Source organism: Protopterus annectens, chromosome 1.part2 (assembly GCF_019279795.1).
Source record: "Protopterus annectens isolate FY-2018-M chromosome 1.part2, PAN1.0, whole genome shotgun sequence".
Classification (NCBI taxonomy): domain Eukaryota; kingdom Metazoa; phylum Chordata; order Ceratodontiformes; family Protopteridae; genus Protopterus; species Protopterus annectens.
The window spans coordinates 574,017,636-574,044,492 of record NC_056727.1 but is presented as its reverse complement, the minus strand read 5'-3'; positions in this window follow the sequence as shown (position 1 = coordinate 574,044,492).

Below are 26,857 nucleotides of genomic sequence, written 5' to 3'. Positions count from 1 at the left end.
GGAGTTTCGATGGTGGGCAGAGGCCTGTCACCACAACAAGAGTCTGCCATTCAGTTTGCCCATAGCCGGACAGACACTGACAACGGATGCATCAGATTATGCCTGGGGGGCCCATATGGCAGGAAAATGTATTCAGGGCACATGGCCTGCAAACCAGATGCATCTTCACATCAATCAAAAAGAGATGCTAGCTGTTCAAAATGCCCTGACAGCTTTCAAGGACCTGCTTCATCCAGGCCAGCTACTGATAAAGACAGACAATACTATGGTCATGTGGTACATAAACAAGCAGGGAGGTACATATTCCTACCCCCTTTGCAGACGAGCAATGACCTTATGGGACACAGCATTGACTTTTCAAGTTCACTTGCAAGCACAGTTCCTGCCAGGAAGAACAAATACTCTGGCAGACGAACTAAGCAGAAACCTCATGGATCCCCACGAATGGAAACTGGATCCACAAGTCTTCAGCATGATAACAAGGAAATGGGGATGCCCAGACATAGATCTGTTTGCCTCCCCTCACAACTGCCAATTGCAGAGATTTTGCACAAGGATTTATCACAAGCAAGCATGGAAAGTGGATGCCCTATCCTTCAGCTGGAAAAATCTAACCGTATATGCCTTTCCTCTACTGCCTCTCCTTCCCAGGGTACTCCTAAAGGTCAGACAAGAGAAGCCAAAAATGATACTGATTGCACCAGACTGGCCATGCCAGCACTGGTACCCAATCCTAAAGAGCTTGTCTCAAGGTCCAACATGGATATTGCCTCAAACTTCTCACTTGCTGACCCAACAAAACAATCGGATTCTGCACAGCCAACTCAGGACCTTAAATCTGGCAGCATGGTGGATAATGTAGCCATTCAGAACACTCCTCTTTCAAAAGCTGTTATGGATTATAACTTGGAGGCCAGGAGGCCCAGTACCAGAAAATCTTATGCAGTAAATTGGAAGAGATTCTGTGCTTGGAACCAGGAACAAGGCATTGACACGTGTGTACCAAATATCCCTCAGATTTTACAATACCTAACTGAGATGCTGAACAAAGGCCTTTCTTTCTCATCAATTAAGATTCATGCCTCTGCCATTTCAGCCCATTACAATACGGAACCACCTATCTTTTCTCATCCTTTAATAAGGCAGTACCTCAGAGGGGCCAAAAACATTAGGCCTCCAAGGAGAGCACCAATTCCGGCCTGGGACCTCAATTATGTTTTGGAAAAACTCACACTGCCTCCTTTTGAGCCAGCATCAACAGCGGATATACAATTCTTATCCTGGAAAACAGCTCTGCTCCTAGCAATAACCTCTGCAAGACGAGTCTCGGAGTTACAAGCACTCATGGCTCTGGAACCTTTTATCATTTTTCATCCAGGCAGGGTTTCTCTGAGGACAAACCCAACATTTATGCCTAAGGTGGTGTCCAGTGTGGCCCTCAACCAAACCATTCACTTGCCTACCTTTTATCCAAATCCACAGAACAAGGGTGAGAAAATTCTGCATTCTTTGGACATACACAGGCAGTTACGCTTCTACTTGGACAGAACTAAAGCTTTCAGAAAGACTGAGCAACTTTTAGTGTCATATGCTGCAAAATCACAAGGAAAGGCTATCTCAAAACAGACTATTTCTAAATGGATAGGCCATTGCATCCGTTTCTGCTATTTTCAACATGGCAAATCAGTGCCTAAGGGCATTAGGCCTCATTCCACCAGAGCAGCAGCCACTTCAGCAGCCTTCCTCAGAGGAGTACTAACCAAAGATATCTTAGAGGCTGCAAATTGGAGTTCATTGCACACTTTCACAAAGCACTACCACTTACCTCTTTACTCTAAGTCCAGAGCAGGCTTTGCCACTGCAGTTCTGCAGGGCCTCATAGCCTCTCCTAATCCTATTTAGCCCAGCCACCCATCCTCAGCTTTGGGATTCAGCCCAAGAGTAATGAGTGCAGCAGTGAAACACGATGAACATAGTACAGTTGTGCACCTACCATAAATGTAGATGTTAGAGTGTATTCACTGTTGCAGTCCAGGTTACCCACCCACCCACCATCCCCCTTTTCTTTGCTGGGACTTATCTGCACTTCTCTATCCTATACAACCTATGTGGTGTATTTGCTTGTAGATGAAGGAAATGTTATTTTTGTGCATGCATATTTATTGGCATATTTTTTCAGCCTACCAATCTGGGGGCACCTGACATCTGGGGCAAGAAAAAATGAAGAAAATGGCGTCGGCTGCATCTTTTATACCCCTGGCGCACTGACGTCAGGGAAGAGGCAACAGCAACCGATGCCGGACCTAGACTTTGGAATTCTGGCCGACTGAGGGTAGCCTGCCAGCAGGATAACCCAAGAGTAATGACTGCAACAGTGAATACACTCGAAAATCTACATTTATGGTAGGTACACAACTGTACTTTGTCTTTATGGACCACCTCTGAAGACTCATTATTAGCCATTTTTCTTACAGACTTCTAACAGGTGGCCAAACTCATTTATCTGTTCAGATCCCTGAACCTATTTTTAGCACTAGTCTAAGCAAATTGTTAACTATCTGCAGTGTCTGTGCAGCAGTTTCAGTGATGATGTAGTACCTTCTCTGCATGTATATGATTAGTCTTTACCAATCTTTATTCCGAAAATTTCAAGAGGGTAAAACTGAACCCACATTTTATCATATACACAATGTATGTACACCACTTCTTCATCATATATTCCTTACAATATTGTAATTATATGTGTTGTTTGTTCAACATCATATAAATGCCTAATGCAACTTGGTTTGTATGCATAATAATGACAATCAGTTTCTGTAAAGCATATTTCAGTTGCATGAAAACATTTTCAATAGAACTTAATTTTTGCAAGATATACTGAAATGAGAAAAAGTAATGGAGAAGTACATGGGACTCCACAGGAAATGGAATGATCTGAAATCAGAGCCAGCAGGGAAAAGAATGGTTACATAACTATTTGTGGTGCAATTAAAAATATTTGAAACTGATATTATGGATTAAAACAAACTATACTGTTATACGGGTCTATATTAGTTCCTCGAAATACATATTCCTAGACAGCTGAACAGCGAAATTCAATACAGTGGAGCACGTATATATGTGTGTGTATATAGTTGGGTGGTGTTGATGGTGTGGGGGGGGCGAACCCCCCAACTTGGGTGGGTTTGATTTAGTGTGGTATGTGTTCCAGAGTGTTAGAGGGCCAGTGGTTCCTTACCCTGGGAAAAATTATGTGCTTCGCTATAATGAATTTGGCTGTTTAGCTATCGATGAATACATATTCAACGAATAATTATTTTGATGAATTAATATAGGCCCATTTATACAAGTAAAGAACATTGCTACTGCTTATAAATAAGACATTAGTGTGATATGCCATATTATTTGTATGATTAGAATGACTGTATCTAGAATGCTAATAAGGCACTTCATTTTAATTCTGTAACGGTCTCTACGCATACTCCAATTTGTAGGATAATATATTAGTTTTGTAAACTGTGCAGATAGTTTCTAGATCCATACACCCCATTTTTGAGCTTTGGGTGATGGGGATCATTTCCACTTTCTTCCCCAGCTCCATGGCATAAAGGGAAGGAGTACTAAATAAGAACTAGATGTACCGGTGATTTTCAGTTTAAGGGGTGGAAAGTGTGGAAAAGAGCAGTAAACAGCAGCGTATCTATTACTGGAGTCAGGTTGAAGTTTCTGCATGCAACTTAGCAGTCCACCAGAGATAGAAATAGTGCTGTCATTGAACAGGAAACAGCTGTTAAAATAAGCGTACCAGGAGGACAGGAGCTAACCAACATCACATGCAGTGATGTGAATGATATCTAGCATGTCTACCAAGCAAACTAAGACAAAATATGTGATGTTGCAGGATTGGTCCATTCCATGTGCCTTCTTTATTTCCAAGTTTGTCAGTATTTGCTCTGGGCCCACACCCTGGGGTAGTATCATATGTAGGAGATAATCCCAGTCTGTCAGTATTTGCTCTGGGCCCACACCCTGGGGTAGTGTCAGCTGTAGGAGATAATATCAGGAACACATATGCAAGAAGCAGCTGAAGCTGCACATAACACATGATATTCAACTGGACTTGTACACGAAGAGAGAAAATTCTCCTGACATGTTTTTGATCTGTGATAACACCTTATAAAAGATTATTTTGGGAGTGTGGAACATCTCCTAACATTATAGCACTAAGGAAAACTTTCAATAAAATCTCTCCCATGTTCCTTGAACAAAATACAGAATCCAACACTAAACAAGGATGACACCACACTGATGGGTAAAAATAATTCTAAACTTGTGTTTAAGCTCCAGGCATAATACTATCCTTTAGTGCTGGGTACTGAATAAAACTAGATGTTTGGTTAAAATAATTGCATCATTTCATTTTACTGGAGTGTATTCATTTTTATTCTTCAGGGAAAATGAAACACATGTGGCCATTTCCTTAGGATGGTTTTCACAGTGAGATAAATGTTATTGCTTGCACACTAATTCCAGTATGGAGCAGCCATATATTTTGGACAATATCCTGGCTTTGTCAATGTGTAGAATTTATTGAATTATTCTGGTCTTTTCCTAACAGATGGTAATGAGTCAGTCTTACTACACCTGCACCAGGAATATAATGAATGTCTACTTAACATGTTATGTACAGCATTTAGCACCTTTGTCTGAACATGCAAAACCTTTCAATAATGAAATGGAAGTCATTAGGGTGGCCTAATGGTTAAGGTGTTTGCTTTACAAACACAAGGTACATGGTTTGAGCCTCACAAGGGATAATTGGCTAGGCTTAAAATAGCTCGCAAGGGCAGTTAGCCTAGAATTAATCTATGAACCTATTATCACATTATTAATTTGCAATAAGTGCAGTTACAGTATAACACTGAGTCATTATCACTTGCCAGGTAAAACTCTCAGCAGCTGTCACTGTTATTTACATTACTAAAAGTCGTTATCACATTGATGAATGCACAAGCCAGATTTTTCTCACTATGTTTAGTTCTCCTGTCAGTCTTCATCCCTTCAGGTAAAGTAAATGTATTTAGTTTAGGGCAAGAGACATTAGATTAGTTCCCCCTGTGATATTCCTTATGTAAATAACTTTGCAATCGCAGTTGGGAACTTGGAGACTCTTCAGCTCAGTGCCATAGTGCTGCTGTCCTAGGTAAGCATGGCATCAGGGGTGTGAAGAGGGTTTACATTACTTCCTCCCTTTCAGTCCTTAAGGTTTACATATGCCCGTTCTGTGCTCCCTTGTCAGTCATTGTGCGTAATTTGGTGTTTTCACGGGTAGTAGGTATGTACCTAATGCAAAGAATAATGCCCCTGTGGATAGGAGTGAAGATTTGGATGGGCTAACCGGGTAATGCATATGATATACATATATATGTAGTCTTCCAATACATCTGTCAAACATCAGTAGTAATCCATTTACATTTTCTTTCCTGTGCAGGTTTGTCCACCTTCTGACACTGACATGGCTTCACAACCAGGAGAATGACAAGTGAGCGTGTGGGTATGTGGCCATTCCTACATTCACTGGGCTTCCAGCCATGCCTCCGAAACTGAAAACCAGTACAACCTGAGCTGCCCCACATCCAGTGTGAAGGTATACTGGATTGAAAGAAGAGGTATGGATTGGAGCAGAGTACTGCAGTTGTTGGAAGAGAAGTGTTCCATCTACCGACATCCTTGTGCTGCACATTGGAGGGAATGATGTCATCAATCAACCAACCACTCTGAAGGCTACGGTTTTAAATCACAGCAATTTTTGAACACCTGCAGTTGTGGTGGCCACGTTGTAAGTTTGTGTGGTCTGACATAATTCCTCGACAGATATGGGTAACAGCTAACAGTCAATGGGCAGCGCACAAGGCCAGATGTGTACAGAATGGTTTCATGCATGGCTTGATGCACAGGGTCGGTGGATCTACAATCTGCCATGAAAGCATCACCACGGAAGATGTTCACCTGTTCAGAAGGGATGGCATTCACCTAACTGAAGAGGGCATTGCCTTGTTCTTGACTGACCTCCACAATGGCGTGAGGAGAGCTATGTAGGATTGGTAACATGCAGCTTGTGAGAAGAATGGAAAACACCCATGACCAAGTAGGACCAGTATAGTAAGTAAAACACTATTATGAAATGTGTTGAGTAAAATATATTTATCTGAGTTTGGCAAATAACTGTGGTAAGGTGCTGGTGAAGATGCTGAGAAAGAACAATTGTTAGGACTCAGGTTATGGAAATTATGATTTTTTTTCATATTTTGCTACATGACTTTGCAAGAGAGCATGTCAGTGTGCCAAGTAATACCTCATTTGAAGACAGTATTGTTGGTTCCAACATGGTAAAATAATGGTGCCTGTATGTTGTACACATGTGCAGATATCAAAGTTTGTTTCAGACTTAGGTTATGGAAATTATGATTTTTTTCATATTTTGGTAAATAAATTTGCAAGGGAGCATGTCAGTGTGCCAAGTAATACCTAATTTTGAAGACAGTGTTGACAGTTCCAACATGTTAAAAGAATGGTGCCTGTATGTTGTACAAATGTGCAGATATCAAAGTTTGTTTTGGACTTAGGTTATGGAAATTATGATTTGTTTTTCATATTTTGGTAAATAAATTTGCAAGGGAGCATCTGAATGTGCCAAGTAATACCTAATTTTGAAGACAGTATTGCTGGTTCCAATATGGTAAAAGAATTGTGCCTGTATGTTGTACACGTGTGCAATTATCAAAGTTTGTTTCGGACTTAGGTTATGGAAATTATAATTTTTTTCATATTTTGCTAAATAACTTTGCAAGGGAGCATGTCAGTGTGCCAATAAATACCTCATTTTGAAGACAGTGCCACTCCTTACAACATGGTAAAAAAACTGCGTCTGTGCTCTGTACACATGTACAGATATCACAGTGTGTTTAGTCTTGTACAATTATGAAAATTATACATTTACAATACTTCTCATTATTATGCCGATATCTTTGCAAGGGAGCATGGTGATCACACAAATGATGCATCATTTTGAAGCTGACATTCAGATGCACAACTTCTACACGGATATGTAGGCTCTGTCTGTTACAGGTGAAGAGATATTATGCTTTATTTATCAATTATGAGAAATAATATATTAATAATTTCTGTGAATATCTCAAGAAAGGAGCATCACACAGTAATGGTTAAGGTATAATTTTAAAGCTGACATTCATACTAACAAATTAAATTCAAATTGTATGGGTCTGCATGGTACATTGACCAAGATATTGTGCTTTGCTTTTCCAAAAAGGTAAAAAAATATGAACAATATCAACATTTCTTGCCAAATATTTAAAAAATTTACACTGTTGGAAAGGTCAGTGTCTGTTGAACAACTTTTGCATTTACATTTTTAGTCTAGCTCTTATAGTTAGAGTTATAAACATTTGTTTTCTGTATGGTATTAGAAATGGATTTTCTGAAAATGAGCTCAGGCTGCACTGTTGTTCCTATGGTGGAATTAAGCAGGCAGCTTTTTCAGAGCTGCTCCGGAGTGAATGAGTTAATATCACTGACCTTCCTTACCACTTCAAAGGGTTCCTCCCAAGCTACCTGCAGCTTATTGTTTCTGACAGGACTGAGCATCATAACCTGCTGTCCCATAGCATACTCTTCAGTTTGAGCATTTCTGTCATACCAGACTTTTTTCTGCTGCTGGGCTCCTGACAGGTTTTCCTGGGCCAAGCCCATGAGCTCCCTAAGCCTTGTCCTGAAGTTTAGGATATATACCACAACAGACTCCTTGTGAGATTCACACACATCCTCCCACTCATCACAAATCAGATCTAAAGGTACCCTCACAGTATGTCCATACAGCAACTCAAAGTGTGAAAAACCTGTGGATTCCTGGGGTACCTCTTTGTATGTAAACAGCGGATGGGGCAAATATTTGTCCCACTCTCTCAAACTGGTTTGCAAATGCCCATAGCATGGTCTTTAGTGGAGAGTTTAACCTTTCCACAAGACCATTAGTCTTAGGGTGGTAGGGGAGTTTTTTAGGTGCTTCACCCCACAGTGCTTCCACAGACAAGCCAGCAGGTCTGACATGAAATTGACACGTCTGTCAATCAGTATTTCTCTCAGGAAACCTACCTTGCTGAAAATCTCTAACAAAGCAGTTGCCTCCTCTTCTGCCTCGATAGACAGAGCCACTGCCTTAGGGTATCTAGTAGCATAATCTACCACCAGGATATTCTTTCCTATGGAACTTGGGGTACTCAGAGGCCCCACAATATCCATGGCTACCCTCTGATATGGCTCCTCAGTCACAGGCAAAGGTGTCAAAGGAGCCTTGACCTTGTCTCCTCCCTTGCCTACCTTTTGGCACTGCTCACAGGTCCTTCTACACTGTTACATCCCTTGCAGTCCCAGGCCAATAAAAGTTTTGCATAATACATCTCTTGGTACACTTTGTGCCCATATGACCTGCAAAAGGAATGCCATGAGCTATGGCTAGAAGTGCAGATAGTAGGCTCTGGGCAGTACCAACTGCTAACCCTCTCTCAGGAGTCCACTGTCTATACAGTAACCTTTTGTTCCAGTGTATAGACACCCCTTTTCCTTGGGAATCAGGTGCCTCCTTAGCTACCTCCCTCGAGCCTCGTATGTAGGGTCCGATAGCTGAGCCTGTCTCAACTCTTCCTTTGTGACCCTTCCCTGCTTCCCTTCCACAGGAAGTCTGGTGTCTTCTGACAGAGGTGCCTCACTGTCAGCCTGGGTACAACCATTCAACTCTGCCTTTGCTGTCACCCTATTCAAGGGAAAATCAGTACCTATCGGCAGCTGTGGCTCACCTTCAGGCTTACTGCTACAGGGTAGCTACCCTCCCTGAAATAGCCACATCACCAGCCCTGGCTTCAGGTGTGGGGTCTGTCTGGGTCTCCCCCAGGCTACCAGACCCACATGCCTCTCTCCAAGCCTGACTGCATGTAATTGCATGCACACAAGATACTGCATTATCAAAATAATTCCCTATCAATACATCTACAGGGATATCCTCAAACACACCTACTTGCTTGCTTGCTTCCTTTTCCACCCTCTCAGTCAAGGTGAAACCTGGCCAAAGGTGTTTTGAATGGGGTCCGTCCTAAAGCTCTGACTGGTGTAGACTCTCCAAGCAAGTACTGCTGTACTCAGGCAAAAACTGCTGTCTCTCTCTCAGCAGTGGTATATCCTCTGTCCACTAAGGATCCAAACTCCAGTGATAATTTGGTACCCATGTTGCCTCCAGACAAATTACGACTGGCATTCTGTTATTCCCACTTGCTTGGCTCCTTTACATTTTCTTCCCCACCTTGCCTCAGTGGACATTTGTATGCTATGTGGCCCCTCTGGTTACATTTAAAACAGGTAACCTTTGGTCATGGCTGTGTACCTGAACTGTTGGCTTCCCCTTTTACTGGTGTATTATGTAGGGGTGGTTTAGGCTGCCCACCATGCATTGCCCTCTAACCATGTGCAGAACTGGGTCTCCCATTCTTGTGCATTGATGTAGTGCTTGCTAAGTACAGATCCCCTTTTCTCCCCAACTCATCTGCAGAGTTATTCTCCTGGTCTGCCAACCAGATTTTCAAGTCCTCAGGCAAGGTGCTAAGGGCTTTTTCCCCTCACCAAAAGGTTTGCCAGCCCTTGAAAAGTGGTGACCTGACACCCATTCACCCCACTTGTGAAAATAAGTGCTTAACTCACCAATATCATCACATACACTTTCATCTGCCTTGTGTCTGTGCTCATGAAACATTTTTCTGTAAGCTTCAGGTGTTAACTTAAAATAGTCCAATAAACATTGTTTTAATTTATTATAGTTTAAACAGTCAGTATCAGACAATTTAGAAACACCAGTTACAGCTTTACCATGTAGTAAGGGGATCAGGAACTGTACCTAGAGCCCTTGATCAACATTATACAGTTTACATACTTTTTCAAATATATAAATAAAACTAGCAAAATGATCACCCTCTGTAAACTGTGGAAGAAATTTACTGAACTTTATTGCTTCTGGGATTCGGTTATTCCTTTCCCCATTACCCTGCCAAAGAGTTAGCATTTCCCTGTCATGTTGGCACTTTTTATAATTTTCTTCTGCTTCTGAATGGCGCAGTCTGTCTTCAACCTCCAAACACTGTAGTCTCTGTGCTGATTCTACTTCCAAACGTTTGGCCTCCAGTTCAAGTCCCACTAACTCCAGATTTTTTTTTAGTCCTCTAAGGAAAAAGTGACCTGTCCTGTTTCTGAACACTGCACATCCCCATCACTAGACTGGTTGTCTTCCAGGTTGCTGGTCCATGCTGCAGCTGTGACAAAGGCTGACGTCATTTCCTTTTTAGTCAGGTGGCATGCAGAAGTCCTTTGGCTTCGCACACCTTGGCCAACTGGTACTTTATCAGCTTGTTATAATCCTTTGCTGACATCCTTGCCTGCTTACCCTGACTAAGCTAAACTAACAAAAATAAATAAGACTTGTGAAATGAAACTCTGCATGTTTACCTTGTGGCTGCTGAAAGTATACACACCTTCACTGACAACTGCCTATTGGCTACTGAAGTTCAGTTAATATCCCACCCAGCTGACAACAATATGTGATTGGTCCCTACTCCAGGCCAGCAATCAAGGAGACTCAATCCTCACCACTGACTCCAATGAGGCACGGTCACTAAGAGCAAAGATGGATTCACACAGTATTTTCAGATGCAGCTCCCTGCACCAGGCACAGTTTCCCTTAAGAGCACACAGGGAGCACATTCCAGACCTGGTGCTGGACTGTCTCTTCAGGCCCACACAAAACTCCACACTGACCACTTTCAAGCTCTGTGTCCCTGTTCACAGTAGCTGACACACACACTTGGATATTTGAGTTTTCTCACACACACACACACACACACACACACACACACACACACACACACACACACACACACACACATACACACACACTTGTGAAAACCTGGCATAGATTTACTAGCTGTGCCCCTTTCTGCCCAGACTCCCTACGGCTCTTACAAGTAACAAGGCTTTCAGGAGTGGCCACAGTGTCACTAAAGCAAGCATAAGTACTCTGAAGATGTTAAAAGTATTCTCTAGGGGACCAGTCACAATGATGGGTATTAAAATATTTTAATGATAAATAATAAAACAGAAAACGGGAGAATGCAATAAAACAGGGTTTCAAGCACAGAGATATGAAAAAGAATACAATCGGATACTTTGACAGATGCAGAAAACTATACTAAACTGTTCTCACTAATGTCCCTGACTGACTAAAGAATTACTGATGTTCTTCGTTTTCCATTGCTGCAGTCCTTACTATTGGGTATAGTCCGCGTCCAGTCGGCCCGAATACCAGAGTATAAGGCTGACGTCGGTCATGGCGCCTTAGACTGACGTCAGTACGTCAGGGTACTAATGCGCATGACCGACGTCATATCCTCAGTCTTTTTTGCCGCATGGTCCGATGCAGAAGCAGTTTTGCGAGTGCAGGTTGGCGTTCTGAAATATTTCCGAAACCGGAGTTTCAGACCGAAACAGAGTTGGCTAAGTACCCGTTGGGAACATTTTGGTTTTTCTTGCCTCAGTATTTAACCGGATGTCAGAAAAAGTGAATAACTGTATTTCTTGTGGGAAACAGATACCTCATAGGGATTACCATACCTTGTGTATACCTTGTTTAGGGCCTGAGCACGACGTTGTTGGTTGCCGCTCTTGTGCTAGGTTTAACAAACGCACTATTAAGAGGAGGTTAGACTGTGCCAGGTTAGTGTTTGGGAAGCGTTATAAAATGCCGCCGGATGCTCCGGCGCCCAAGAAGCGCAAGGACAAATCTGTGAAGTCTAGGGTTGATGAACCGGCAGTCCCGGACGTCGGTTCTTTAGAAGGCTCAGTGGAGCCAGAGGTTTTGCCAGGAGTTTCCATGGAGTCTCAGGCAGAAACTTTACTTTTACAGGATGTGCCTTCTCAGGAGGTAGGCCAGGCTGAGGGGGCTTCTCAGGTAACTGTTCTTCCCTCTCTTCCCAAGGTAGTTAGAGCCTCTCCTTCTGTTGCCAAAACTTCTTTGAGAGGTAGGCCTAGTTCAGTTTCAGTGGGGGCTTCTCCTAGCATTTCGGGTTCTGTACCTAAGAAACATATGCTTAAAATGGCAGAAGATTTGATTACTATGATTAGAGGTTCTATGCCCCGCCTGATAAGAGGCCTAGGGTGGAACGAGTTTGATAGTTTTGAACAATGTTCAGAGGCTTCAGAGTCTTCTGGAAGACTTGCAGGAGTATCCTACTTATTCTGATTCTGATGTGGATGATTCCACTCCTACAGCTTCTCCTCCTGAGGATTTCTCATTTTCAGAGACTCTGCATTCCATGAGGGAGCATTTTAAATGGGAAGGCCAGGATTACTCTGATTCCAGGAAAAGGCTTAGGGAATTCTTGTTTTTGCCCCAGCATAGGCCCTTAGCTATTCCTCCTGTGTTGAATGTGGTGGAAGATGTTTTTGCAGAGGCTTCCCTGAATCCTGACTCTTTGCCTCCTGCTCCTGTTAAACCTGATAGGTATTATAGGGTGCCCGAAGCTCATAAGTATTTGTTTAAGAGTCCTAGGGCGGACCCAGAAACTGTTTCTCAGGGGCCTAAAGGTGTTAAAGCTTCTGTGGTTAAAAATCCTGTTCCCACTGATAAAGAGGCAAGGGCTTTGGATAGGTGGGGAAAGAAAGTGTATACTTCTTCCACTCTAGCCATGAGAGCATTGAATTGTCAGTTTCACATGCTAAAATATCAAAATTATCTCCTTTTACAATTGAAATCTAAGGTGGATGCTTTGGCGGAAGGTATTGAGTGTAAAGAGTTGCTGGATTTGGTTCATGTGTCTGAACAAGTGGGTAAGCATTCTTTGCAATGTGGTTTTGATGCTGTACAAGCCTCCTCGAGGGTGGCTGCTACTAGTTCTGTTCTTCGCAGGCATGCCTGGTTAAAGGATCAGAATTTAGCTGAGCATGTTAAGACAAGGATTTTGGATGCTCCTTTACAGTCTGATGTGTTGTTTGGATCGCCTGTGGAAGCAGTTTTAAAGAAAATGGAGGACAAAGCTAAGTCTATGCAAACTGTTAAAGATTTTTTGCAGGTGCAGCCACCGAAGTTTAGTAGAAATTGGCCTGCTAAGGGGTGGACATATCCTGCTTATGATTCCCAGTCTAGGGGTAGGTCTAGACGTGGTAGGGGCAGGGCTCAAGGTTCTTTTAGGCCTAGATCAGGGAGTTCACCTGCTCAGACTTCTGGTGAGGGCAGGGGTCAGTCCTTTCGTAAACAGACCCAATGACCTGCCTTTTCAGCTACCATTGGATTCTCGTCTGGTAGCTCCTTTGGGAGGAAGACTGTCTCTTTTCAAAGAAAATTGGGATTTAATTACTCAAGACAGATGGGTGTTGGATATCATTCACCACGGTTACAGGTTTTATTTCCACACAATGCCCCCTTTCAAAGGCATGCCGGACGTTCCTCCTCCACAAAGAAAAGAGGCTCACAAGCAAGTTTCTCAGTTACTCCAGATGGGGGCCATTCAGCCAGTCCCTGTATCAGAAAGGGGCCTAGGATTTTATTCTCGCCTGTTCCTAGTACCAAAGAAGGGGAACACGTGGAGACCAATTTTGGATTTATCTCTCCTCAACACTTATCTGGACATTCCCAAGTTCAAGATGTTGACGTTACAACAACTTTTACCTCTGCTGGGCAAAGATCACTGGATGGTAACTTTAGATCTCAAGGAAGCTTACCTTCATGTGCCTATAAGGCTAAGTTGCAGGAAGTATCTGCGGTTTCGAACTGGAAATTTTCATTATCAGTTCTCTGCATTGCCCTTTGGCTTATCTACTGCGCCCAGAGTATTCACAAAGGTTCTGGCTCCAGTGATAGCTTACTTCAGGCTTCAAGGAATTCAAATCTATCCTTACTTGGACGACTGCCTGATTCTGGCTCAAGAAAAGGAAGACCTTCTACAGCATCTGGAATATGTTATAGCAGTGCTAAGATGCCTAGGGTATTCTGTGAACGAAATAAAGTCCAGTCTAGTACCCTCTCAAGACATGTGCTTTCTGGGTGTGAGACTGAATACAGCAGCCCAGATGGCCTTTTAACCCCGGACAAACAAAAGAGTCTGTCACTTTACTTCCATCAACTATCTCATCAGTCCGTGCTGACTGCAAGGACAGTCCTTCAAGCATTAGGGTTCATGGCATCTTGTATTCTGGTGCTTCCCAATGCCAAACTGCATATGAGGAAGCTACAATGGTATCTCAAAAATGTATGGACACAGCACTGCCAGGATTTGGACACTGTCATTCAAATAATACCTTGCCTTCAAAAAGAATTCTTGTGGTGGGCTCAGGAATGTCACCTAAACAAGGGACTCTCTGTGACCCGGCCAGAGGCAAGTCAGATTTTAACGACAGATGCCTCGGATATTGCTTGGGGAGCTCATTTAAATGGAAAGTGGATACAAGACAAGTGGCCTGCCAGACTACAGCATCTACATATCAACATGAAGGAGATGTTAGCAGTCCAGTTTGCATTACTGGCTTTCAAGGAGTTACTTCTTCCAGGGCAGGTGTTGATTCTAACAGACAACACAACTGTCATGTGGTACATCAACAAGCAAGGGGAACACATTCTTATCCTCTATGCAGGCAAGCAATGATTTTATGGGAGACTGCGCTAAGCTTGCAACTAACTCTTCAGGCAAGGTTTCTGCCAGGAGCACAGAACTCCTTAGCAGATGTGTTAAGCAGACAAATCATGGATCCCCACGAGTGGAAACTGGATCTTCATGTATTTCAGAAATTGACAGTGTCATGGGGAACTCCAGACATAGATCTGTTCGCTTCTCCACTAAACCACCAGCTGCCAAAGTATTGCACAAAGGGGTTTCATCACACAGCTTGGAAAGTGGATGCTCTGTCTTTCAGTTGGAAAAACCTTCATGTGTATGCCTTTCCACCTCTGCCTCTTCTTCCAAAGGTACTATTAAAGGTCAGACAAGACAGGCCAAGGATGATTTTGATAGCTCCAGATTGGCCTCGACAACACTGGTACCCACTACTACGGAGTCTGGTAAAGAAGCCTCCATGGCCTTTACCTCTGATTCCTCATCTGTTATCTCAGAGGGACGGTCATCTGCTCAATGTCAAGCTTCACTCTCTTCATCTAACAGCCTGGCATATTCTGTGTTGAAACACAGCAGGTCTCAACTTCCTCAACAGGTTTTAAATGTGATTATGGAAGCTAGAAGACCTAGTACAAGGAGAGTGTACAGAAAAATGGAAGAGATTTTTATTTTGGAGTACAGCAAAGAATTTGGAGATTTCTGAGTCTAATTTGAGTGTGGCTCTTCAATATCTTACTGAGTTATTGGACAAAGGTTTGTCCTTCTCTTCTATTAAGATTCATGCTGCAGCAATTTCAGCTCACTATGATTGTGACCCACCTTTGTTTTCGCATCCTTTGTTCAAGCAGTTTCTTAGAGGGGCAAAGAATATAAGACCCCCACGTAGAGCTCCTACTCCTGCTTGGGATCTCAATTTTGTGTTGGAAAAACTTACTCTACAACCTTTTGAGCCTGCAGCTACTGCTGAATTGAAATACTTGTCATGGAAGACTGCTTTTCTGTTGGCTATTACTTCTGCAAGAAGGGTGTCTGAGTTGCAGGCCCTTATGGCAGTAGAGCCCTTTTGATTTTCCATAAGGATAGGGTATCATTACGTACTAATCCTTCCTTTATGCCTAAGGTGGTTTCTAGTGTGGCTTTAAACCAAACTATTCATTTGCCTACGTTTTATGCAGACCCTCAAAATAAAGGGGAAAAGATTTTGCACACTTTAGATGTACACAGGCAATTGCGTTATTATTTAAGCAGGACTAAGAATTTTAGACAGTCTCAGCAGTTGTTTGTTTCTTTTGCTTTGAGTTCACAGGGCAAGCCTGTGTCAAAACAAACTATTTCTAGGTGGATTGGCTTTTGCATTGCATTTTGTTATTCCCATCATGGCAAGGAGATTCCAGCTGGGATTAGGCCTCATTCCACTAGGGCTACTGCCACTTCAACAGCATTTCTAAGGGGGGTGGCAACTAAGGATATTTTGGAAGCAGCTACTTGGAGTTCAGTGCATACTTTCTCTAAGCATTATCACCTTCCTATTTACTCTAAGTCTAGGGCTGGTTTTGCCACAGCTGTTTTGCAAGGCATGTTGTCAGCTCCTACTTCTTTATGATTTGCCAGCCTCCCTTACCTCTGCTTTGGGATTCTACCCAATAGTAAGGACTGCAGCAATGGAAAACGAAGAACATAGTACAGTTTTGTACCTACCATAAATGTAGATGTTCGAGGATTCCATTGCTGCAGTCCACCCTCCCTCCTTCCCCTCTGTGTTTAGGGGTGGTTGTGTAGGTGAGTTTACATGTTTTTATTTTTGTATATATTCTTGTATATATTGTACATGTTTTTGGTGCAGGTATTTTGGGCCTTGTCTTTTTAGGGTCTTCTGGCATCTGGGGCAAGAAAAGACTGAGGATATGACGTCGGTCATGCGCATTAGTACCCTGATTACTGACGCCAGTCGCCATGACCGACGCCAGCCTTATACTCTGGTATTGGAGACTATACCCAATAGTAAGGACTGCAGCAATGGAATCCTCGAACATCTACATTTATGGTAGGTACAAAACTGTACTTTCCCTGACTACTTACTAAAGCAAGGCAAGCTGATGTGTGCTGAGTGTCTTACCACAGCAAAAGCCAGATGATGTCCGTGTGGATGTGTGAGATATATATCCTGTCAGAAATCTTTCCTATCAGGCTCCAAAGTGCTGCTGTGAGAGTTCCAAAGAAACCAGATGCTGGTTAGAGGATGACATCACCTCTGGTCACTTGACTCTGGTACAACACGCAGACACACACACACACACACACACACACACACACACACACACACACACACACACACACACACACCTTTGCTAAGATCTGTGGCAACATCTGAAAGCTATAACACAGTTTCAAACTTTCCACCCTTCTAGGGTTCTCTGATAAACATACACATTTGATCAGTTACAACAATACAACCTAATATACATGAATACGTTCTTTCTGTCCAGCAGGATGCATTTTTAACACATCTAACTTTACAAATATTTTTTAACTAGAACGTCTGTATAAATCAGTGCGATAGTCAAGTAACATAAAATTATTTATAAAACTCGATATGCTGGCATATATATATATATATATATATATATATATATATATATATATATATATATATATATATGGGTTTACTTCTATTCGCTGACAGCCCATTTCACTGAAACCCATTTCGTTGACAGCTCATTTCATTGACAAAAGTATTCAAGGCAAAAACCTGGGTTTTGCCCCCCTCCCCACTGTTGTGCGACTGTGGAGTTGTTATATATAGTTGGGGCACAGACATTGGGGGGGGCACAGCCCCCCACCTAGAATGTTTGTCAATGAAATGAGCTGTCAACGAAATGGGTTTCAGTGAAATGGGCTGTCAGCGAATAAAGACCCATATATATATATATATACATACATACATGTACTGCCCTACTCTCCCTGGCACAGATGGCACTACCTCATAACATCCCAGAGAGTTTACTGTTTCTCATGCTAAGTCTGTTTTCTATGTGAGGGTGTTTTGTTTAGAAAATGTATGTCCGTTATTTTTCTGTAAAATATATTATTTGTTTATTTATTTATTTGCAGTTTGTTAACTGCAGAAGTCCACTGGGCCAAATAGAGCCCGTTTTCAGTGGAGAAAAGCTCCACAGTACAAGAACATAAACAAGGTGAGACAGTGGCATTATATAATTACAAGATTACATAATTAAATTAAAAACATTGTTTGTAGTTCATTAGTTATACAGTAGTAGAAATGGGATACTAAGACTTGTTAGTACTATGTGGTTATTAGAGAACTTGGATCACAATAGTGAAGAGTAATCTGTGACACAGTGATCAGAATACAACTCAGTAAAATATTAGCAGCAGTACTTTTGTAAACAGTTATAACAGGCAGCAGTTAAAGTAATTACATTAGAGAGTGAAGATGTATCATGAGAGTAAGGTAATCAGGGAGGTTGAGTGCAAGAGCAGTTCCAGGCAGAGGATAGGTAAGAGTGTAGAGAAGCTTTAAAGATGACAGGCTTTTGGGTAGTTCTGAGAACAGATGGGAGAGCATTTGATTTTCTGGCTGTGGAGAAAGAGAAGATGAGTTGGCCAGGAGGCCGCTTGGGTTTGGGAATCTGGAGTATAGTCTGATTTTCAGATCTAAGGAGCCTGTTTGGGAGGTAGGAGGTGAGTATAGAACCCAGGGAGGGACAGCCTGAGGGTTTGAAGATAATTTTGTGAGCAGTAGAGGTAGTTCATAGGTAGGTACTAGGCTATCGGCCCAAGAGCCTACGTAAGCCTAGCCAGCAAGGTTCCATAAAAGTTTCCATGAAAGTTATTTTCCTGTGCCACTGTCCAGCAGAGAGACAGAAGTGATCCCTGGGGTGTATTTCCTATTTCCCATCCACTCATCAAGATTTTTCTTGACGAGTGCTGATGAAGAACTTTGCTTGACATAGATGGGTAGCTTGTTCCAGAGTATAGGAAGTCTCTGGGACAGGAATCTATCCCTCCAGTGTGTCCTGTTTATTGTGGTGACAAGGTTTAGGTCCCTAGAGCGTGTAGCTTGGAGGGATTGGGATTTCTTTAGGTGTAGCATGTCCAACAGCTCTGGGTTTGACGTAGCTTTATTATGTTAAGCAGAGATCACCTTGGAGTAGGTAATATGCTACGGAGTAAAGCTGGAAATTTTTGAGGCAGTCAGTGTAGGGCATTTGTTTGAGGCCAGTAATCCTCTTTGTGAGGTACTTCTGTGGCCTTTCCAGCTGGTGCAGATGTCTTGTGAGGTGCATTCCAAAAGAGGCGTTGTACTCTATAATGGGTCTAATGAGTGACGAGTAGAGGGTAACAATGACCTCTTTTTTCCTGGATGAGAACTCTTTTATGATGAGGTGTGCCACGTAGAAGGACTTCCTGACTACTGTGGTGATGTGACTATCAAAGGAGAGACTACTGACCACCTAGGTCCCAAGGTCTCTTTATCACACATTCAGTGTTAAGTAGATTGCTGCCTATGTGGTAGTTCATGGGTACAGAGTTTTTACCAAAGTAAAAGGTAAGTAAGGTAGTTTGGAAGTTCCAACCATTTTAGTGAGAGGAGTGAATTACAGAGGCGGGAGGAGTTTTTAGAATTTGTGAATTTTGCTATCTTGGTGCTTCTAGTTTGGCTTTAAGGAAGGTTTGAAGGTTAGTAAGTAGAGGGGAGCCATGTATAAGAGTGGAGCGCAGGTAGGTGGAGGCAATGATTTTTCTAGTCGAGATGGTGAGGTATTGATTGTGTCTCTATAGCATTCCAAATTTTTGGTGATTTTTTTTTTTTGATATTCTGCTGTAGATTGATATCAAATTTTCATTGCTCATCTATAACCACTCCTAGTGGTTTTGTATGGGAGACCATTTCAGTTTGTGCTTTGTTTTGGCTATAGGTATTGAATGCTTTTTGTGTAGTATAGTTGATTTGCATGGGGTGAAAATCATGATCTTAGATTTGTTTAGATTCGGGGCTAAGTGGCTGTTGAACATCCAGGCTTCAGTGGTGGAGAAGGCAGTTTGTGTTTTGATTAATAGTTCAGAAGTTGAGTTGGCTGAGCAGACTATAGTTGAGTCATCAGTGTATTGAATTACATCAGCATTGGAGATAGAAGTGTGAAAGTTATTGATGATAAAAATATTAAATAATAGGGGGTGAGTATGGAGCCTTGAGGGACAACATTAGGGGTACTAAGAAAGGAAAAGATTGAGTTTTGCCATTTGATGGCTTGTTGTCTATCTGAGAGATAGCTAGTGAACCACTTTAGAGTGGGAGAGTCTGAAATGAGAGAGCTGTGATAGTAGTAAAGGGTGGGCGACTGTATCGAAGGCCTTTGAAAGGTCTAAGAATATGGACACTACTGTTTTCCCAGAGTCACAAGTCCTGTTAATTGTATCTAGAAAAGATATAAGGATGTTCATGGTACTGTGACCAGGTCAGAAACCATGTTATGTAGGAGATAAGAGATGGTTTTGGATGAGATAGGGCATTAGCTGAATGTGGATGCATTTTTCTAGAATCTTAGAGATTGGAAAGAGGATAGCAATATGACAGAAGTTGGAGGTATTGTTTTGGTCACCTTTGTGGAGAGGGAGAATGTAAGCTTTCTTCCACAATTTGGGTACATAGGATTCCTGAATAGATCTAATGAACAGGATGCTAATGGGGTAAGTGATGCCTTTGGCGGTGATCTTTAGGAAAGTGAGTGGTATGTTGTCTGGAGCATTTGAGCAGGGTTTGAGCTTTAGGAGTAGTCTTTTAATAATTGTAGGGGTAGGATGGTTGTGGGGTTTAGTGGAGGATGGGGATGGGGAGCTTGAGTGAGTTGGGGAGAGGAAGATGATTTAGGTGTAGCAGTATTGTTTATGAGGTTACTATTATCTGGAAAGGTGGCAGCAATGTCAGCTATACAGTTTGTGAAGAAAGAGTTAGAGAGATGCTGTTTCCTGAGTTGGTTTGTTGGGAAGTGGGTATGGATTTTCTTTTGTGCCTGGGTTAAGGAGAGATGAAATGGATTTCCAGAATGCTTTGTGTTTTGTTTGTGATCGGTCTGAAGTTTTGTGCAGTAAGCTTTTTTGCCTTTATGTACAAGTTTTTTTTAACTTGGTTATGAAGTTGTTTAAAGTGTACCAGGGAGTCTTAGTTTGTGTTATTATGATGGTCTTTCAAAGCTTTATCCCTGAGGTGCTTGAAGTCTTTGGTAGGTTTGGTCAGCCATGGAGCAGGTTTAGCTTTCATTCTTTTTCTGTGTATTAGAGCTTAGTTGTTGAGTAAAGTACTATTGAAATAGTTGACTGCATTATCTAGGGGAGAGATTTTAATATGTGCCAGTTTATCTTAAGGGAGACAGAGAAGATTAGAGGAGTGAGGGTTGTTAGGCTCTGTGTCTGTTTGTAGTGGTGTTGATGTTGTATGGTGGATGGAATCTGGCAGATAAAGGCAGGGATGTGATCGGTTAGTGAATCAGGAAGAGTGCCAACATCAGATATTCTGTTGGGGTGGGAGACGAGGATCCAGGCAAGGATGGACTCTGTGGTATTATCTTTGGATTTTATGGTAGGGACGTTAATGAGCTGGGTGAAGCTGAATAGATTTAGATTGGTGGCAGGGTAGTTGGAGGCCAGGTTTTCCCAGTTGATGATTACATCTCCTAGGATGATGGTTCCGTTTTTTTATGTTGGAAGAGATCCAGGAGGATGTCTTCAGGTATGGGAATGTTGTTTCCTGGTGGGATATAAAGGGCTACTATACAAAGATTTTTGCGATTGTTAATTTTTAAGAAAGCAATGGTTATTTCTGCATTGGCAAATTGGGGGATGAGGTTGGAGTATGGTATTACGGTGAGGTTGTTAGTGAAGATTATAGCAACTCAGCCTCCTTTTTTGGGGGGGGGGGGCTGTCTGATCTAATGGTTTGATAGCCAGGGGGGAATTTCAGAATCTTTGATGTAGGGTTTAAGCCAGGTCTTGGTCATGGTGATGAAGTTGTGTTGGTTATGGGTGAGCCAAACATGAAGATTGAATATTTTGTTGTGGAGGCTTTGGGCATTAAATCACTATGTAAATGGATTTGTGGGTGCTAGAGTGAGGTAAAGGGTGAAGAGTTATTGCTTGGAATGGGGTTAGGGCCTGAGTTAGGGTGCATCTGTCCAGATAAAGGCAATGTGGCGAGACAGAAAATGTAGGCTGGGGGCTGTTGTTTAGTGGTAAGTTTGGAGTTCTTTAGATAACTGGTTTTGATAGTGATGTAGCTTGGGGTTAAGAGGGCTCTGTTTATGCAAGGGATGATTTTTATTTTATATTGGAAGAGAGTATTTGTTTGATAGAGGTAAGGAGATATGCTGGTAAAGCTGGCAGGATTATTGATGGGAGATGTAGAGGTGGAGGAATAATGAGGAGAGAAGGTAAAAGGTGTGAGTGCAGTAAGATGTAGTAAAAGGCAGAGAAGCACCAAGAGAAGTGGTAGTGTTATGGCTGGCTGCATGGTGAATGGCTTGTGTTGGTTTGGGAAGTTTAGGGTGGTTATTTAGGAGGGATAGAGATCACAAGTAGTGAATGAGGTATGAGTATATGGTGGTAGTATGTGTGTTGAATGAGTGCAATTTGAGTGATAGTATTAATGGAGAATATTGGGGTGGTGGATTAGAGTTGGGAGGGGTGGGCGTGTTATGATTGGTTTAGGAGCTTGGTGGGTGGAGCCTAAGGAGTAGAAAGGTAGAAGTGCTGGGGGAGGGTAAGATTTGAGGGCAGGGTAGAGGAGCGGAGTGAGCCCGAAGGGCGAACGGAACGGAATGACCCAAGTATGACCCCAACTCTCTCGGCAGTGTAGTGAAAACAGTCAGTAAGTTGCTACCATTAAATTACTAAGCATGCTATTATTTACAAACGGGCTGAGATTCTGCTTATATTCGTAAATTGCTTGATTTTTGTTATTTTGTTATGGGAAAGCACTGACAGACTATCTGTTCACTGATTGAGACTGAACAGAGAGAGTTTAATTAGAGTCAGCCTCCTTACGGCTAGTAGAAAAGCACAGCATTTATTACCTAGCCATTGATGTAACAGCAAGTAGTTAAACCCCGCCCATCACTGGACTTTTAAGAAAGTGTCTGGTATAGGGGATGACTTTTTTTAAATAAATTGCCTTTTTTGAAATTTGAAATAAAATTGACTGGGGAAATTACTCATGTGGAAACACATTGCCCAATGGTTCCTCAACTTCATTAACTCCACTGCCCTGGACCAGGTAGTTGACACCCCCACAAGAGGTGCCAACATCCTGGATCTGGTGCTTACCAATAGTGGGGGACCACTGTAGCACCCCCATTGTGAGGTCTTCCCTGGTGTGATCTAATCATAAAGCAGTCTCATTCGAAATTACTATCACACCTGCCCCCTTCCGAAGTGCAAACTAAACTAAAAAAACTTCTCCAAAGCAGATTATAACGTCTTACGGGATGGTATAAATAGCTTCACTGCACCTCCTCCCTCAGATGGAACTGGCAACTATGCCAAGTTCTACACACACGCTTTATACAAACACCTAAACAACCGCATTGACTCGGCCGTACCTGATAGGACCAAAACAAGCTCCTCAAGGAAGAGTAAACCTGCCTGGTGGACAACTGCCATTAATAGGTTGTACAATAAGAGGAAGAAATTGCTGTCTGAGAGAGAGGGAACAAGCCCCAAACTGGAAACACTCCCTCCTCAGCTTAAACAAGCAAATAAGACTCCTTGTGAAGTCTTCCAAGGCTAACTACGAATCCAAATTAGCTTCCTCAACTAAAGGCAACCATAAGGTGTTATTTAGTTACATCCATAACCTAAAAGGAAAAGCTCAGATTTGTACTGAACTGGTAGTTAATGATACCACATATACTGAGCCTGTGGACATTGCTAACCTGTTAACCGACCGGTTCTGTGAAAACTTCATTCCCCTTTCCCCGCCACACTTACCCCAAGATATCCCTACCACCTGTCCTTTACCCTGTATCTCTAAAGACCAGGTTGTGAATGCCCTCTCTAAGGTCAAAAACGCAGCATCCATGGGACCTGATAACATCCCAGGCTGCATCCTACATGGGCTCAAACATGAATTACCAATGCCGTTGGGTATTTTTTTCAATCATAGTCTAGGCACTGGCTTCATCCCAGCTGAATGGAAAAAGGCCACCATTATCCCCTTGTACAAATATGATGCTTCCACTGACTCTGGGAACTATAGAGCTATTAGCCTGTTTAGCCTTATTTGCAAGACCATGGAGAGAATCATCATGGACCTTATCAACAAAGACATTGGTAACCTCCAAACATTTGACCATACTCAATTTGGGTTTGTCAAAGGGAGATCATTCCTGTTAAACCTGGTGGACTTCTTTGAGAAGTCACCATGGCCCTTGAGGGGAAATCTGTGCATGTAGCCTACCTAGACTTAGCCAAGGCTTTTGACACAATCAGTCACTCGGGCATAATTGACAAACTCACTCAGCTAGGTATCAACCTGTATATCATAAGATGGGTTGCTAACTGGCTCACTGATAGAACTCATGTAGTCAAAATAGGGGAATCCACCTCCAACAGCAGACCTGTAACCAGTGGTATTCCATAGGGATCAGTTCTGGGACCTCTACTGTTTGGAATCTATTTCTCTGAAGTGCAAGCTAAAACTAAAAGTCTGTGGCTGACAAAGTCTGCTGATGACTGCAAACTAGGAGCAGTCATAGAATCTCCAAATGATGTCAACATCCTACATGAGGGTCTTACACAAACAAATGACTGTTGCCAAAGTCATGGCCTTAAACTCAATGCAAAAAAATGTATTATCATCCCTTTAAGTAAGAATGATGTTCCTGCTAACTACCACATCAGTAATACCCTAAGTACGCACTCAGTACTGAGAGACCTGGGGACACAGGTTGATGGCAACCTTACCTTTGATCACCATGTCTCCACAGTGATAAGAATGTCATTAGATATTGCTCATCTCATAAGTAAGGGCAGTGCCTCCAGTAAAAAAGACGTTATAACCTCCCTGTACTCTTCCCTCATCAGGCCATTGGTATGTACCTTTCCAAGCACCTGCAGCAATTGGAGAGACCAGAAAGGTTCCTTACAAAGAAGATTCAAGGTCTTCAGTATCTGTCCTATGAGAATCATCTGAAATTACACTCACTTTATTCTGTTTCATACAGACTACTCGGAGGCGATCTCTGCCTTGCATATAAGGCAATCTTTGATGCAAATGCTGTATGTCCGTAAGTCGAATGGTACACGGGTTACTCACTCTAATGGTCTTAACCTGGTATTTGACATTAGTAGAACCTGCTGGAGGGACATATTTTTCTCCCAGAGGTTGCTACACCTTTGGAACAGACCCCCGCTTCATATCAAGCAGAGCACCTAATTGGCCCTCCTCAAAAGCAATCTGGACAATTGGATGGGTAACTGTAAATTCACCCCAAGGGTTCCAGCTATGTCCCTCTTGGACAGAAGGGATAGGTGCTGATTGTGGTGATAAAGGTAAAATGTAGCTAGGCTTGTAAGGGCCCTAGGGTTATTAGACTAGTAAACTCCTATGATCCTATAAAGGGTTTAAATGAAATCCAAATCTCTGTGATAATTGTAATAGTAAAAAAAATAGCATGTAGATTGACAATTTTGAACAAGGTTTATGGTAATTGGGGAGAGGCAGACAAATAATGGGATATTGAAATGGCTGGCTCTGTTGAATCTGGAGTTGTATGCTGCAACAGTAGAGCATTATTAGCCCTTAAAGTTGGTCAGACCTGCACAGAGTAATGTCAGATGGGCTAGGTATTCTTGATGACAGAGAAGACATAGGAATGCTAAAAATGAGATGTAGATGTCCTATAAGTATGTAACTCCCCACCAAAAACAAGCAAAAACAAAACCAGTATGTTGTATGCAGTAAGATTTTTGATTTTTGTATGACTTGTGCATTGGCTGTTGCAGCATATATATTTGTATATATATATATATATATATATATATATATATATGTATGTATGTGTATGTATATATATATATATATATATATATATATATATATATATATATATATATATATTTATATAATTTTATAGATGAGAAACATCTTTATTAAATTATCACCTATGACATAGGCAATCGTACATTTGTATGAATGAAAACAAACCATACTGACAATTATTTACTTTACATTTGGTTACTGGCAAAGTCTGGCTGGACACAGGTCCTTTTTCAGTGAAGGCCTGGTGAGAAAAGCTCCATATACAAAGATAGAATATCAAATATAACACCAATCGCAGAATATTGCGTAGTACAAATAGATTCAAATCACACATTACATAGTGTTTATAAAACAGTCAGACATTTTGCATAGTACAATTAAAACAATCAGTAGTGTATCATATTATTTGGTAACCGAGGTTAGAGTTAGAGTCAAGGTGTCAGCTAAATTCTTCTAAAAAAAAAAAAGTCTGATGTCAGGATGAGAGATTACAGTTGGTTATAGAACAAAAGAAGGGGCTGGGTTTAATTTAGCCTTGACTGACACAGTTGCAGGTCCACGAGTTTTGTTAGGTGTGTTTTTAGAGATCTTTTAAGTTGTGATAATGAGGATGTGGTAGAGATGTCAGTGGGCAAGGTATTCCATTTTTAGCTATGTCATTTGCCATTCACCAGCAATATTATTGGCTTTTGTTACTTCAAGGAGGAATTTGTTACTGGAGCAAAGGACTGGCATAGGGATGTAATACATTTTGTAATGCTAGGGTTTTTTTCAGGGCGGTGAAGAATGTTGTGGGTTAGTATGAATTGGTTATAGAGGATGGGGTGAGGAAGTTCAAGCCAGTTGAGCTGTTTAAGAGCTAGGCAGTGGTGTGATTTATGTGGGGCTCTGATGGCAAGCTTAGCAATTTTGTTGTAGCAGATATCTAATTTAGTTATATCTAATCTTGTAAGATTTATAAGTAGTGAGGAAACTTGTAGAAAGGTAGAGATGAGATGTGTTTGTGCTATTTTGGTCTTTGTGCTTTTTGTGAAAAAATTGTTTCTGTATAGCATACCCAATTTTTTATGAACTTTTTTAT